The 16,229-nt window shown below is 35.5% G+C and overlaps 1 protein-coding gene across 17 annotated transcripts in view; it reads right to left on the bottom strand.

Moving 5' to 3' along the window:
• Positions 1-16,229, bottom strand: part of LOC100748680 — a 136,606-nt gene that overhangs the window by 66,399 nt on the left and 53,978 nt on the right. The gene's annotated exons all lie outside the window — the stretch shown is intronic.

Here is a 16,229-nt window from a genome sequence, read left to right as displayed (position 1 = left end):
ACTAAGTAGATATTTGAATCAGTTGGACAGAGATGAGAAAGGATGAGAATAGCGAAAGATATGTAAACTAAAAATGGCATAAGCGTGGGAAAAATTTCGTTGGGCAACGAAAATTCTGCCGCGTTAATTCAAACAGAATAATCGTGTCTGGCCAAAACGTGCTTTTAGGAAGAACGACTTTTAGATGCATTTTACGAGCAGACATCGATTTCACGTACGTTCAAAATACAAAAGTGTTACATATACGTTCGATTTCGATGCACAGATACGGATTTCTTATTTAATACGACTTGATTTAAGCAAAAGATGTGAGTGTACCTTTTTCACTTAACAAGGCAGAATAAGAGTAATCAATTCTTAAAAGATGTCGAATTTAAAAATCCAAAAAATTCTTGGAGCCGAAGGAGTACTGTATGGCTGGTTATTCGTATTTACATGTGAATAGTCTCCAGGGGAAAAGAATAAACTGGAAAATCGGAACGAAAAACGAAAGGACACCGCTTTGCGATGCTGCAAATAAAGACAAAATCGATGGACGAACTGAAAGCTATTTCAAAAAGTGTGTTTTAAAAATATTTTTATGATCGGGAACAACGTTGGCACAAATGTATTATATCCGATGGGGATTACTTTGAAGTAGACAACATCAATGCGGATGAATAAATAAATATTTCTTGAAATAAATAAAAAACTTTTTCATCTAACCTCGTATGTGACGTGTTCTGATATAAAGGGAGTAATATGCCAAAAAACTGATTCCTACTATTTCACATTTTCTTCTGTTTTTTTATAGGCGAAAGAACATTCTTTGTTCTCTCTGATTTCCTAAAAAAATGATTGACTTCACAGTTTACTATCGAAATTACGTATCAATAATGAAAGTAGACAATTACTTACTGCATTATTACTGCAAAATTACAAAACGTATGTTTGAGGGGTGAGAAAATCGATTATTTTTTTCACAGACTAAAACCGCTAAAAACAAAAGCTACCCCCTTTATGGAGTGCGTAACTTTATATGTTAGTTTCGAAAAGTAATTTTCGCACACTAACGTTGTTTCACCAAAACGCGTCACATGTTATAAAATCGTTAACAGCTAAAACGCATAATAATGACTTATACAATAACAGCTTAGGTAATAACCGTTATATAATATAGCGTCACGATCTCCGAATTAATTTAGGGCACACATCACCTAAGATATGCTTTGATCTTCTTTACAAATACAGTTTGTCCGACGATCGTAAAACGAGCTGGTTTTTTTCAAACTAACTTAACTTGTTCTTACGCGGCTAATTAAGAAATTATCGTGCGAGAGGACAATGACGATAAGCCGTAGGCTGACTGGTTTTCATTATAGTCATTGCGCGCAATTTTAGTCTATAGAAATGTTCCTGTGGACGCAGGTCGAACGCAGCGCATTGTTCGAACGTAATTTCAATTATTAGTACGATGTCGTCCGAATTCAAAGACACTTCCATTAAAGGGCCATTATCCCTTTAACTTTTTGCGCTAATGCGTGATCAACATGCTAAAGGATAAACGTCGCGTCTCGCATGGCTCAAGTGGTGGCCGATGCTGATGAAAATCTTCCAAGTGGACACGAGTCGTATAAAGTGAACAAAGGCAAGCAAATGGACATGCAAAACAAGCATGTAGAATGTGTTTGGTCGTTTAAGCGAACAGAAGAGTCAACACGTAGAATGCTCTACTCCGCAGAGTTAAACGATCGAAGAACTCTCGAAGATTCGAGGGCAAACTATTTTACGAATTCAACCTGTTTTGCAAACTGTGCGCCATTCGACTCGATTCGATATGGGTTCGAGTCAATGTAAAAATACGAGGTGTTAAACGAAAAAATATTAAAAATCGACTGATATAAGTGATGAAATAAAATTGAATAAAAAAAAAAAGAGCATGTAAAACCTGTTTATAAAACGTTATTAGTTTCTTCGTGAATCTGTCAAATGATTAAAATTATACGAATTACGATATGGAATTAACGAAAAGATTTAGAAGTTGAGAAATCCAAGGAAGGTAACGATAAACGTTTGTCGGAAGGGAACAAGAAGAAAATTAAGAGCAAAAAGAAGATTGGAATTACGTTCTCTCTCGTAGGAAAATGATAAATCTGTATGCAGTAATGAAATCGGTTGAAACGGATACAAGCGATAGGCATCGAAAGTTGTAAGGATCTGTAGATTCTAGGCCGAAATTCGCGAAACTACGATTTTTCAACTTTAACTATTTGTACCTTACAGCAACGTTTACCGATAAATGTACAAAATGTGTTGCTTAAATTTTCATTACACACCCAGATTGCACTTCTTTCGAAATTCCTTTTGCACATCATCCGGTAAAACCAATTCTTCCAGCTTCTCAAAAAATATCGAGTCGTTTGGTCGAATTTCAGAAAAAAAAGACAGAAAATGATAATATCACAGTAGTCGCGGTAACATTTTTCTAAAAGGAGGTATAATTTTAGATAATACACGTTTAAATACCACTGGAAATTATAGTAAATTACCGTTGTTACGACAGCGGCAATTACAGAGTCGAAATTACGATAGAATATAAAATAGGAATAAATGGAAAACAAGTACTGTAAGAGATATCCCACAAGAGATAAAATCAACATACCGTTTCGAACAAGTTTGAAGGTTCGTTAACGATATTCTGAGCGTAATCAATCAAAATTTTAGCTCGACGTTTCCAAATAACCGAAATATATCAAATATATCGAAATATAATCCGCTTTCGTCGATAACGGAACGTAATGAGAGGCGTAAAATAGCATCGACAATTTTTTGAGCATGTTATCAGATTTAACGTTGTACGAAATATCTTTGAAATGTCGATATTATCAAATGCGGGCATCTATTTTGTAATCGTTTAAATGTGGAAAGATCAAAAGCGCTATTTGCGTCATATTGGACAGTATATTTCACCAGGACACGTTTATATCCCGTCAAATCGCATGAAAATACAATCTGTGTTTTTTTTTCTCCATTAAAGTTAAGATCATCCCCCATATCCGTGTAATTCGTATATTGAATATGAAACGCATCGAACGTTGCGAAACAATTTTTCATACGTCGAATTCGCAAATTCTATTTTTTTTTCTACCATGGTTTTCCTGTCTATGGTATTCGAGTTCAATAATGTCATACAATACGTGATACAATAGCGAACGATGAATGGCTAAGTTGTTTTTAAGCGCCGTTTCAATCGCTAGTATTACATTATCCTGTAAAATTGCTGTATAAGTTTTTATATCGGAGCTGTTAGACCTCTTCGGTTAAAAAAAAGAAAAAAAAGATAAAAGGGGAGAGAGAAAAAAAAGATTAATTCTGTGTATCGATGGTTTATGATATTTTTGATACGTTCATTTCTCACAATTTTCCTGCGTGAATATGTTTCATTTTTACTCTCTGCGAGATTAACGCGCCGTGAAATATACACGTTATGTATAAATATAATATCTTTAATAGATGATTGATATTATTTGGCTCGACTCACATGGATCGTTTTAATATATTTTTTTATCTTTCTCGTGCCTTTATCTTGTGTAAGATTGCTATAGATTCAGGTTGAATAAAATATAATCGTATGAGAGGAAAAAGAATGAAATTAATCGTTCCATAGCGAGTATTTTCTATTAAACTTGAAGATAGAAAAATATATGTTGTAGTATAAAATATACGATAATATAATATCGTTTCTTAAATTACGATTTGAAGGACGAAAAAGCTTTCACATAAAATTTCACATAAAATTTCCTTACAGAAAATTAGCAGAAATTTGGGAACATATAAATTCAGATATCCTTGTAATTAATTCCTAATTCAGCGATGTGATCCTCGATTCATATCGTTGGATTGTACATCAAGAGTTTGGATTAAATTACTTGGTTTTGGAGCACCTCACTTTACGTGATGAATTCATTTAAAATTAATCACCATTAAGTAACCTAACTGAAATCTAATTCAAACTAACGATGCTAATTAATTCAAGGCATTCCGTTCCACAGTTATATTTCTCAAGTTTCTTATATTCCCGGGAATTTCTATTAGCCTTGCCGATTATGTTTGCTCTTGCCGGTTATGGTTGATAATAATTCAGCTACCAGCAAAAATTACTAATTTCCGGCTGTTCAAGGTTTAGCTTCATAGTTCTGGAAAAAGTAAAAAAAGAAAAAAGCAGTTTTGAGTTTACAACTCTGAACGAAACTTTACGTCTCTCTACATTCTAAAAAATATCGAAAATTTATTTCGAACCTCGAAACGTATCAACTTTAGCTTCTAATTAATTTTGCTACTTTGTTGTATCTTCTGCGCTAATTATGAGATTGTCATATTCATCAGACTGTAAAAGACCTACTAAAAATGTGTCGAAAAAAATTGCTTGAAAGAAATTGGATTCTTCTGTTTATGGCAACAACTATTTGTAACTAATACGAATCCTAAGACGAACATATTCGTCAGTCTGCGAAAAAACTTACTATGTGTGTTAGAGCGTCGTAATTCGTCAGAAACGAAGATACAAAGAAAACGTTAATAATTGCCATAGTCGAAGAAGAAATTACAAGACACACCGAAGCTCATCTAAATAGGACGAACAACCACACGAACATATTAAACGCTAAAAATTGCTACACAAACTTACCACGAAGATTCACGAGAAAACAACTCTCCGGTTTACTCGTACTCGCGCACTAACACGCATTACATTACACGTAAACGCATACAACAGCCATAAAACATTCCAGTGATTGCCGATATAATCGCATCGGAATCCACGCAATTCCTTTTTAACCCTTAGAATAAATTTGTAATTAATTGTACTTGACAATTAGGGACATTTCGCAGAGGAGATAAGAAGATAAAAAGATACGCGCGAAAGGAAATTGCTTGAAAGAAATTGAACTATTGACCTGTTCTCTTTAGCTAATCGCAGGTAATACCAATTGTAAGACGAGTGTACTCGTCAGTCTAAAAAGCACTGTTAAAAGCGTTAAAAAAGCTGCTTGAAAGAAATTGGACTCTTATCTTTATCGCGATAATTATAATACCACATTAATTCATTGTATTACGAGAAGGAAACATTACGCTTGCGTTCGTCTTTTGAATTTGATATACCCTGTGTGTCGTGTAAACGAATCCACTATGCGCAATTATCATATCACGACCGGCATGTGCATCAAGTATACGCTGTCAAAGCGTCGCGTTTCAGATTATATTTTCACAATTGATCGCGTGTCTGTGAATTTTCTCCGCATACTTGACGTGACAGATTTATTTATGGAACACAACGTGTGTTCAAATGCGAATTTTTAACGATGAAAACGTAAGTACGTAACATTCTCGACAACTTCCTTCCTACGAGGAATTACGTGCGTATATATTTTTCGTGTATGCTTTGTGGGCTTTCTTCCGCAACTTTCTCAATCTCCAGACAGAGCAAAAAGGTTTTGCTTTGAGAAATAAGCTTTCATTGCAACAACGGATAGCTCTTTGACATCGTGGTTAAATCTAACGGATTTAATTTTGAAAGGATATAATAACGAAACCGGAAAATTTAGAAAATTCGTTTCTCGATTTAATGCATGATTCGTAACCCGTTTATTAAAAAGTGAAATTGCTAAAATAAAGCGTTTCACTATCTTTTTGTCAGTGAGAGAAATCGTACAATCTTAACGAAAGATTCCTTTTACACAAATAATTTCATCAGATATATTCTTTAGCTATCACGAAGCAGCACTTTGAGCGTCGTACTAATCGATAAAATAAATCAGTGTCTTTTTGGAAATTTTAATAAAGAGTTCTCTGAGTAAATATATTATGTATTAATACGGAATTTAATAAATCAAAATGTTTCGATTCTTTTTATGCTCGTAATGTTCGACGTTCACTGAAGTTGAACTGCAACACTAAAACTCTTCTCACGCTTGTTTTCCTAATTATCCATAAACTTCTAAATATTTTTTAGAGTACTGTGAAATTCGCTACAATGTCCGCGTGACAAAGTAACCACCATATTACCAGTCAATATATTTGATACCATCGTATAATACTCAAATTTGTCCAAATGTTCGCTATATATATCTTTAAACTTTACTTCGCAACTTGGAAATTTTTGTCGTCTTTCGAATAGCGATTGCCACTTTATTTTGACAGAGAATTTTTGCTCAACACGAATCTATTGAGAATGTTACTCATCGTTCCTAACTATAGCGTGTTTACAAGAGAAACACGCAGGCGACACAGCGCCAGACCAGACACGTAGTCGATGGGACATAAACTTTTCAGCGGTGTATTTTCGTCAACAGGGGAATTCGCGCGCGCTGACACGTCTCGTTGAAAATTCTTTCGCCAGATAGAATACGCACGCATGCGGGACTTCGGGTGAAATATGCGAGAAACGCGACGATAAGCCGCGATTTCTCCCTACCGACGTTCTTCCATTTACCTTCAAACAATGTGTCAAATGTGGCGTTGATTAGTGCAACAGTAATTGCAACTTCGAGGCCTGGAGAATTCGAATTTCTCAAATTCCTGATTTCGTCGATCCGCGCTGTGATAAAACGCCAGGCTATTTTAATCCATTGATAGGAAAAACACCAAAGTTTTCTCTCTTTGCCATGCTTTCTTCAGAGAACGTACTATTTCCGTATCGTAGAAACAATCGCTAGAGAATAATTTGTCCTCGTTAAAAAGAAAAATTAAAAACTTGCTAACAGTTATGCCTGTTAATGAAAGTAACACTTGTCGATCAGTCGATGCGTTTCTAGTATCGCTGTTCACCTTCGTAATATTACGAAGAAAGTAACCAAACATGGAAAACATGGAATAGCCAAACTAATTGCTTAGTACGTAAAATGGAACAGTGCTATTTTTAAAAATCCGACAAATTAATATCTCTCGAACGGTTATAATCTCACTGAGTCGCTTTGGTACCGCAAACATTGTGGTTCATCAGTCGAGCGAACGTTAATGTCGTGACAGGATCGTTTTACTTTACCGCTGTTCGAAAACTTTCCACGGTGTGCAAATTTGACGTGTTTTTGTTATCATTTCACCATACTTATTTGCGCTTTTCGTTGTTGTCAACATACTTGCCCGTGATATTTACAAGTATTTACGAGCTGATTATTGTGTTTTTAACTTTGTAAAATACCAAATGCGGACACCCAGTAGTGGTCCAATTATAGAATATTCCATATTTGGATTACTTCTTTTTATAGGTTGTTTTATTTATAAGATAGCGGGATATCCTATTTCAGCGTGAGGAAAGATTGACAAGAAAAAAAACCGTGGAACGAAAAAGAAATGGTTCGAGAAAAGAAAAAAGGGATACCTGAAGGTAACAAATCGTTTTCAAGACCCAAGAACTACCTTGTTTCGACTTTGTGAAAAAAGAGACCTATTTTTTAACGTAGTTCTTCCGAGATGTGATTTTATTCTCAAAGAAGAATAAAATAAAAAGAATACGATTCTTTTTGCTTATTATCTATGAAAATATCTAACGTCGATATTTCATGTTAGCTACAACTTCTGTCTTCTCAATGTTAGTTAAATATTGAAAATTGTTCATTACGTGAGAAGCATAAAAGTGGTCTTAAACTCAGTATAAACGTATCATTGAATATCCATAGAAGTCTTTTTTCGATGTAATCGATTTTCTAAGAATGACATTCGAAGAACAAACTGATATTCCATGTTTGGTTACTTTCCTTTATACAACTGAATTTTTATTTCATTAATCAAAAGCAATATACAGATAATGAGGTGAAAAATGCAAAAATTAACCATACGATAAGGGTAAAGTTTAGATCGTTTATTTCTAGGAAGTTAATTTAAACAACTAAGTTATTAAAGAACGATCACGCCCAATTATTGACAATTATCTTAAATGGTTGTTTTAAGTTTTCGGTATTGCTCCAAAGCCAACACCGTTGTTTATCAGTTGCTTCGTAGAACGTTCACAGCTGAAGAAATATCTATAGCGTAAGAAAGTTTCGCGAATAAAGACGCGAAGGTGAACGAAGTAGTTATGCAAATACCTCGATGGACTATGAATATATTTGGTAACAATCGTGACGATAACCGTCGAAGTTTGAAGCATGTTTTCCATTGAAAAATGGTTCTAGGCCTGATAATGAAGTACGGTGTATCGTATCATAGAGATGCCTCTAACATAGAATATTTACAAAATTTAATAAATTTGAAACACTCGATATTTTACCAATTTACATATTAAGTAATTTGATATTTGTATTCTATTAATACGTAATATTAATACTTATAAATATCTGACGATAATTAGCGTACTATCTTCGTACAATGTGCTACCTGAATCGCTTACTAATAATATCGTATTTTTATTATTCGGAAAATATTGTCTCTTTCGTGATCTATATAGAATATTATATAAGTCAGACGTTCGATAGAAATAATTTTATCGAATTAAATACAAAATATTTCCAGTACCCTTGACATTTAATTTACTTTCTACAGTCCCCCTTTCGAGTCAATAGGACGGTTAGTAAGACAGATTGGAGTACTAATCAAATAAGTAATCGGTAGGAGAATCGAGGAAGTTTCGAGGCACATTTAGCGATCGATGCACACAGATAAAATATTTTACTTTAACAACGAACGATTTGTCGAAAGCATATTCGATATCAAACTATGTAATCCGTTTACGCGGCAAATTACGTAAATGTTGCTCGTACGTTACTCTCGGAAAACCGCGAAGAACTTTCCAACACTCGTCAAAGAAAGTCTGTATTTAGTTTGTGGAATGTCTGCTAGTTACTTAGACTCGAAGCATGCGACAAATGTTTGAAAGTGTACGAGACTTGTTTATTTTCTTGTTTTTGCCAAGCATAGTTGGTGACGGAGTTCGGGCGAGCCTCGTGAGAAACACATTCCACGAGATTGTTTTCGTCGTGCACGCGCCACGATGCATGCTCGGATGTTTTCGCCAAAAAGTTAGGAAAAAGTCGATCTCAAAATTTGTTGGTGTGCAATATTTTTTTAAGCTGTCGAATCTTTGCCGTCGAAGTAGCTTACGGGTTGGTTAAACATACGAGCAACAACGCAGTAATTTCTTATCTCAACTACTGTCCGAAACATCGTTCGCTTATTAACGATCTTTCCATATTTCGAAGGAATTGTGTAAATAAACTAGTTGGCATTGCAGTTGTGCTTGCGTAAAAAAGAAAAAAATTGACTCTGAAATCTTGTGAGTTGAGCTTTGTAGATACCTCAGCTTGTGAAGCTCGTATCAAATTCCTACTTCTTCTTTTGATCGTTTCTCGTTAAAACTGAGAGTAAACTGATGACACAGAAACAATTATGCAGCACAATATAAGAACGTAACTGGACTAAGAGAATTATTATTATGTCAAGCTTTCAAGCGCACAGTATTTTACATAAAATCATACTTGGAACAGGGATGGTTGAACTACAAAGAGAACATTTTCAAAATGAAACTTGGTTTCATAGAACGGCGAAAATGATCTTGCGATGAAAATTAATTAACAAATCGTTACTTGAGAAATTTGCTTAAAATATACAGGGTGAATCGGTAGAAACTATCACCTGAAGTAACTCGTTATCAATTGACGTTATGAAACAAATGTTCCAGATGGAATTTATTGTACTTAAGCAGCCTTGTACTCGGACGAGTACATTTCAGTTTCCTAATACCTCGCGTCTTTTTAGATATCAAGGTGGCTTTGATTTTTTTAATGATCGCCGTATGTCTTCTATAACATCAATCGATTCAACTGGGAATTCTCTACAAACGAGCATCAACTTAGTTTAGCAGATATTTTAACTTTAATATGTCAAAGTAACTGAATGATGGATAAGGAAAGTACGTGTCGAAAAAATGATTTTTCAATATAAATAGCATGATATTTTCTCGCAGAGAATGTCCAAGTTGATCGAGTAATGTTATAAAAGATATACGATGACCGTTAAAGAACTCAAAGCTACTTTGATATCCGAAAGAATATAAGCTATTTTAAGAAATCAAAACGTACTCATCCTCCCAATCACCTTAAATACAATAAATTCCACTTCAAACGTTTCCTTTCTTTATATCGTCAATAGATAAGGAATTATTTCAGCTGACTATTTTTACTGTCACATCCTGTATATTTTCCTATTAAGTACTTGCACCGTTTACTTATTCCGCATTCAAAGTAACAAACTATCTCGATTCTATGTGACGCGTATACACAAACAATATTTTTCTTCGAACGAAGAAGACAGATTCTTCGAACGAAGAAGACAGATTCTGGCTCGATAGTAGGAACAGAGACGCGGTTCGCTACACGGGATTGGATTAAATACTCTTCAAGATATAAATGTGGAAAAATAAAAGACAGCTGTGAGTAAAGCTGTGCGTTCTCGCATCGTTACTATGCTCGGCTAGAACACAGAACGGGTCTGTCACCTCGATTTACAGTTGCACTCTGTTCTCTCGGGTGCCTTGCCAGCTGTCGTTCGTGCTGGTTTAAAACAGAGAAGTACACAGTGGTCACGGATCTCAATGCATTGGCGTCGATCCATCGAAAAATTAACGCAACGTCTCGGCGCGTTGACGGACAAGTGACGCGAAACGTTCATCGCGACATTTATTCGCCGTAGAAATATTCGGTGGACAGGGCTCGTAGACGCAGCTGTGCGGCTTACGACGGTGTAGACGTTTCACGGTTATTCGAACGCCTAATTACATAACGGCCACGGCATAATGACAGGTCGACGAAACGTAAATTCCATCGCGACAGAGCTGTCATTGTCGTCATGCTGCTCGTGAGTGATTTAATTGCTCGAGCATTCCGGATGATGTTGCACGTTGACGGTTAGTTATATTACCGTCGATCATTCGGCGCTTAAATGAATTTCATGTAAATAGGGAAGCCGCAAGCCCGATCGTATACACCGTGGACCTAAATTAATGGGAATATCGTTAGAAGCTTCGTTTTCGAGAAAAATTGCGCTGAAAACTTGACAAGTACGCGCATATTTCAGTCAATTCTCCGTTAGATAGCATTGGACTATTATCTGGCGGTTATCGTACGCGTGAGAATAAGTCGAACGCGTGGAACACAATGTCTTCGCTTGTATCGGGCTGATTCTTAATCAAACGTGTTTAAATATGATTTTAAAGAAAATTTTGTTTTGTATTGCCGACAAACAACGTACTACAGATCGTTCGCTCTTATCTGATCGAGAATTAGTCGAGTACACGTAAACTCGACGAATTTCCAAGCTAGATTTTCTAAAAAATGAATCCTCCAACGCGATTTTCTTACTCTACCACTAGAAACAGTACTCTTACCACTACTGATAGAATACTTTAGCGCTAGAAATGTAGGCCCGCGGTATATGTATATGCGCCCTTTCACCTAGCTTTCAATTGTTCGAAGCTGGCGCCCATGAATCGATTGCTAAGTAGACTGTAGCATCCAGAATGTAGATGCGATACGAATGTGAACGTAACAGGGACAGGATCACGGTGAAAGAACATTTACGATGGTAAGGAACGACGAGGAATGTCGGCATGGGAGAAAGGAAGGATAGATAAGGAGATTCTCTAGCGAAGAAGTCGGTTAAATGAAAACATTGACCAAGAAGGGGGCGCTTCGTTGGCTCTGAGTCGTACGAGACAATAAAAGGAGAAAACGTAATAAGAAATACGGGTCAATAGGAGTAAGACCGTGACTGTTTCTTTTAAGGTTCAGTCGCCTGACGTATCGTTGTTTAGAGATGGTCAAATAATCTTCTTCTTCGAACGAATCTACAGTGGTTCACGAAAGTATTCGAACAATCTTGGAAACTTTTATCGATATATTATACGAAACATTTTGAAATGTGTGACAAAATAATGGTGTAGTAAAGTAATTTGTGATCAAAAATACGTATATGAAAGTTACAATATATTTTTTGTAAAGTATTGACTTCGCAAAAATCACCGAAGTATTTGTTGTACGTTCGATTATTCGCTATAATATTAATAAGCCGCAATACGTAGTGAGACTGCGGAATTTCCATTTAGAAAATCGCTGATCTAGAATCGAGAGTTTTTCCACCTAAAAGTCGGGCGCCTTTAACTATTTTTTAGATTCTGACAGCAACTACAGAGACTGTAATCGCAATCAAGAAATAAACAAAACAAAATATATATAGTTGTACAAAATAGGAACTTTATTTACGATCTTTTATCCATCGTAAATAAAAAGATAGAAAAGTGAAGTATTAACTATTCGATAAAGAAAACAATGAAACTGATCGTTTACTATGTTGTCAATCGTTAAAATGTTTCCCAAATTAAACTTTAATCTAACTTACAATTGAAATAAACTCGATAAAGAATATTTAAATCAGTCATCTTGATTACTTTGACGATTATTAACGATCTAGCAAAAATAAATCTCGAAGTAAAATTAAAACGTAAGTCTTTTTACAAACGAATTTGGGGCATACAGTAACGCAACTAAAATATATAAACGTAAACGTAATTGAAATCTATTTGACAATGCGATAATTTAATTAAGATGCAAATCTTTGATAAAGTCAACGCGAGATCAAACTATGAATATCGTTTATGTAGCTTCAGTCTTCTTGTACTTGCTAATGGCCATTAAAACATCTTCCTTGGTAATGAGAAATTTGTGAAAGTCAGTGCAAGTACAATTTCAAAGACTTTGAAATTGTAATTTATCTTTATTAGCGATGAAATTGTACATAATCCTAAAGAATTTCGTTCTATCGTTCATTGTCTTTTAATTAAAGAGAAGATTCTTCCGACATTGGCAGTGTGGGCGGGTATGCTGAAGAAATCCATCGGTTATCCATTCGGTTTTCGGTAATTAATTAAGCACACGCATTGCAAAGTTTTAACAAATTTTACCCACGATCTATTTGTATTTAATTGTTTACTCTCTTGTATTCGCTCAAAATTGCATTTGACAAAATTTCGCCGAAATTATCCATTCGTGGAACGATTTGTTTCATTTATCGCAATATTTTGTCCAAGCAAAAGTGAAGAATTTCAAGAATTGAAGAGTATGTTTATAGGTATAATAGTATATTTAAGTCTACTATAACAACGAATCGAACGAATAATTCACGCTGTATACTAATTTCACAGTGAGTGTACCTTAATATCAATAAATATCTCGTAACTCCTATATACATCCTTCGATGGATTGCTTTAAAATTTAGCTATTATAATCACGCTAATCGTATCTTGTTACGGTGCTAACGAAGTTCCGCAAGGTTTAGTATCACGCACACGATAAATTTATAAAAGAAATTCCATGATAAGTGTCCGTACACATTCCTAAGCTACCGTATGCTCGTCAAATTTGACATTCGACAGACGTTTAACGTCATCACAATTCCATTCACCTATGAGAGTGGAACGAACGAACGAACGAAACGTAACAAAGTAAGGAGGAAATCTGAACGGTGACGAAACTTTTCTGCGATAAATCGAAGAATCACGGTGCGCATCGTGCAACGACGATTGCGAAATCCGTAGCCCGGATATTTTCGTCGGTTGTTTGAATTCTGACAAAAAAGGATAGCTGGAGGGGATATAGGTGTTTCCGTGAATCGGGTCAGAAACGAAGAAACTTCGAAGTGGTTTCTCCCGCGACAAATTCTGAACTTTATGGAACCGAGATTTGTTGACTCGCACTATTTAAAGAATAAGTGGAACGACGAGCGCATCGAGCCGAGTAACTCGCAGTCGCTTCTTCTGCTTTCCACCGGTTTGCCGGCATTCGCGCTCTATATAAAACCAACGACTTTTACGTGCTCTCTATGTCCTTTATGCTCGTCGATTCTGTTCGTAGAGGCTTGCCCCGGAGCAGAAAGAACCGTCGGCTATTAGAATAATTTTTATCGATCGTGTGACTTCAATCTTCCGATCTATTGAGCCATTTGGACGGCAAACTGAAAGTTTCTTTTTAAATTCAATAGCTGAAAAATGGCTACCTTTATTGGACTTCCGACAGTTTTATAAATGCGACTGCTGATGACTCTTGCGTGTGATTCGCGATTTAAAATGATTCGAAAATGAAATATGAGAATGCGCAAAATATTTGGAATATCGAGAAAGAAATACATGGGTAATTTAAATTTCTGTTGCGGATTTTTTATGGAAAGGACAGTTCGCTCGTAATCGAGTCGCGTGTCCTAACGCGTGAAACGATCTAAAGCCAATCCAAGGCGGAGGTACGTACTACATTGAATGTTGCTTCGGATCGCTGACTTTCAACTGATTATATCAGATAATTACAATGTTTAGTCAACTAGAGATGGAATGTTGTTTTTAACGGGAAATCAATCTTCGAAACATTCCATCGACAGAAGAATTTGTTGAATGAGACCTTGAATTTTCGATCACTTATTTGATATTCAGTCGATTGATCGAATTGTTTAGATCGTTGGCCGATATTTCCTCGAAGGATATTTCTTGCTAAAAATAGAAACGTATCTACTTGGTCGATTGCAATTAAAACTAGAAGCCTGAACGTTCCTTAACCGATTGAAAAACATCATTTCATTAGCATATCATTTCAAGTAACTTCAAACCTATTATTGGACAATCTTGATCTTCAAATAAAAAGTTGCTGTTTCTTAAAAATACTTTGAAACAAATAAAAAATACAGTATACCGTACTACAATATTCCAATTTTAAACAAATAGAAACGATAAATCCTTAAATACCAGTACGTTTTTAATCTCGGAAACCTTTTGAACGATTTCATGAAAATTGAATTTTTTAATGGAATTACTGAAAACCGAGACCAAACGGAAAAATTCAGTTTTGCTTCTGGCAATGCGGCCCGTTTGAAGCGAAAATCGATTGGTGTTTTGTCAATCGCGACGCGTCGCATCGTGTCGATTCGAATAGGGCGAACGTGGGCCGATTGAAATTCCACGGCGGCGCGTTCCAAGTTTCTCGAGCATTTCGAAAGCGGACGCGCGATTAATATATACCCGTTGTCCCTGGTTGACCGTAGCATGAATTTAACGAAGGTGCTAGCAAAACCGTATTGACAAGTGAGTCACGTTACCCCGAGATAAATATTCGAAAACTCGTTTGCTGTTACGATGCGATATGATATACATGAATCAATTGATACCGTGGCGCGCCTTTGTGCCACTGCATTCAAAGCTACCTGCGTTCATCGGTCATTCCACGGTCAAACAGTCTAATTACTCGGCCTTGTTAATTAATGTTTGACAGCCAACAATTATTGAATCGATCGGAAAATAACGTCGAATCTTTTACCGGCGAAGCTGTTCTGTTCCTTTCCAACCCACTTTAATTTCTAATCAACATATTACGCGTACGATACGAGTTGCGATATTAAGTATCAAACGCGAGAGTACAAAAACATATTTGACGCAAACTTAATTCATTACGAAAAGTAAAATTAATAATTCGTAATGAAGAACAATGGATGATATCGATGAATTATTATATTTCCTGAGGGAAATATATAACGTTACAAAATTATTTGTAACGAAAGATTATAGATATTTTGTGCTGTTAACCGATGTCCAAGAATTAATTGACACTTTTAATAAGTGCGGTTTCAAATACCAGTACTAGAAATGTAGAGCACTAGAAAGCACCAGAATCGTTGACCAGAGAAATTTGATGATTATTTTAGATTAATCTTTATTTACGGCGTTGCTTTATAACTACGATTACATCGCCGATGATTGATCATGAAATCAATCGTAGTAAATTGTTTCCCGCTAATAATCGATTTCTGGTAATTCATGAATGGTTATCATTTTATGAGCGAGAGATTTATAGCCTTTGTGTATGGCTTTATGAGCTGCGAAAACAGGAACATCTGTTTCTTGTGTCAATATCCTCATTAACCTCGTGCTTCTATGTATCGCGACAGGGATTTCTGGCAATCTGTCTTCTATTAAAATTACGTCTATCGATTTTCCAAACTGTCAATAACATTGACTAATATTCCACATGTGTAACCGAGAGTCTTATATTTCTGAATATTTATTTGACAGAAATAATGATTAATGGATAATTTATTAACACATTTGCCACCGTGACGTGATTGTAATAATTTTATCCCGATATTTTAATCCATCAAATGTTTCAACCTTTTACATTCCTTTCGTAAATACGTAAATAACAATTGTATCGATGCGTAAGCAATAG

The sequence above is a fragment of the Bombus impatiens genome, unplaced genomic scaffold (genome assembly GCF_000188095.3).
Source record: "Bombus impatiens unplaced genomic scaffold, BIMP_2.2 scf_0074, whole genome shotgun sequence".
Lineage (NCBI taxonomy): Eukaryota > Metazoa > Arthropoda > Insecta > Hymenoptera > Apidae > Bombus > Bombus impatiens.
This window is presented reverse-complemented; position numbering and strand designations above follow the sequence as displayed.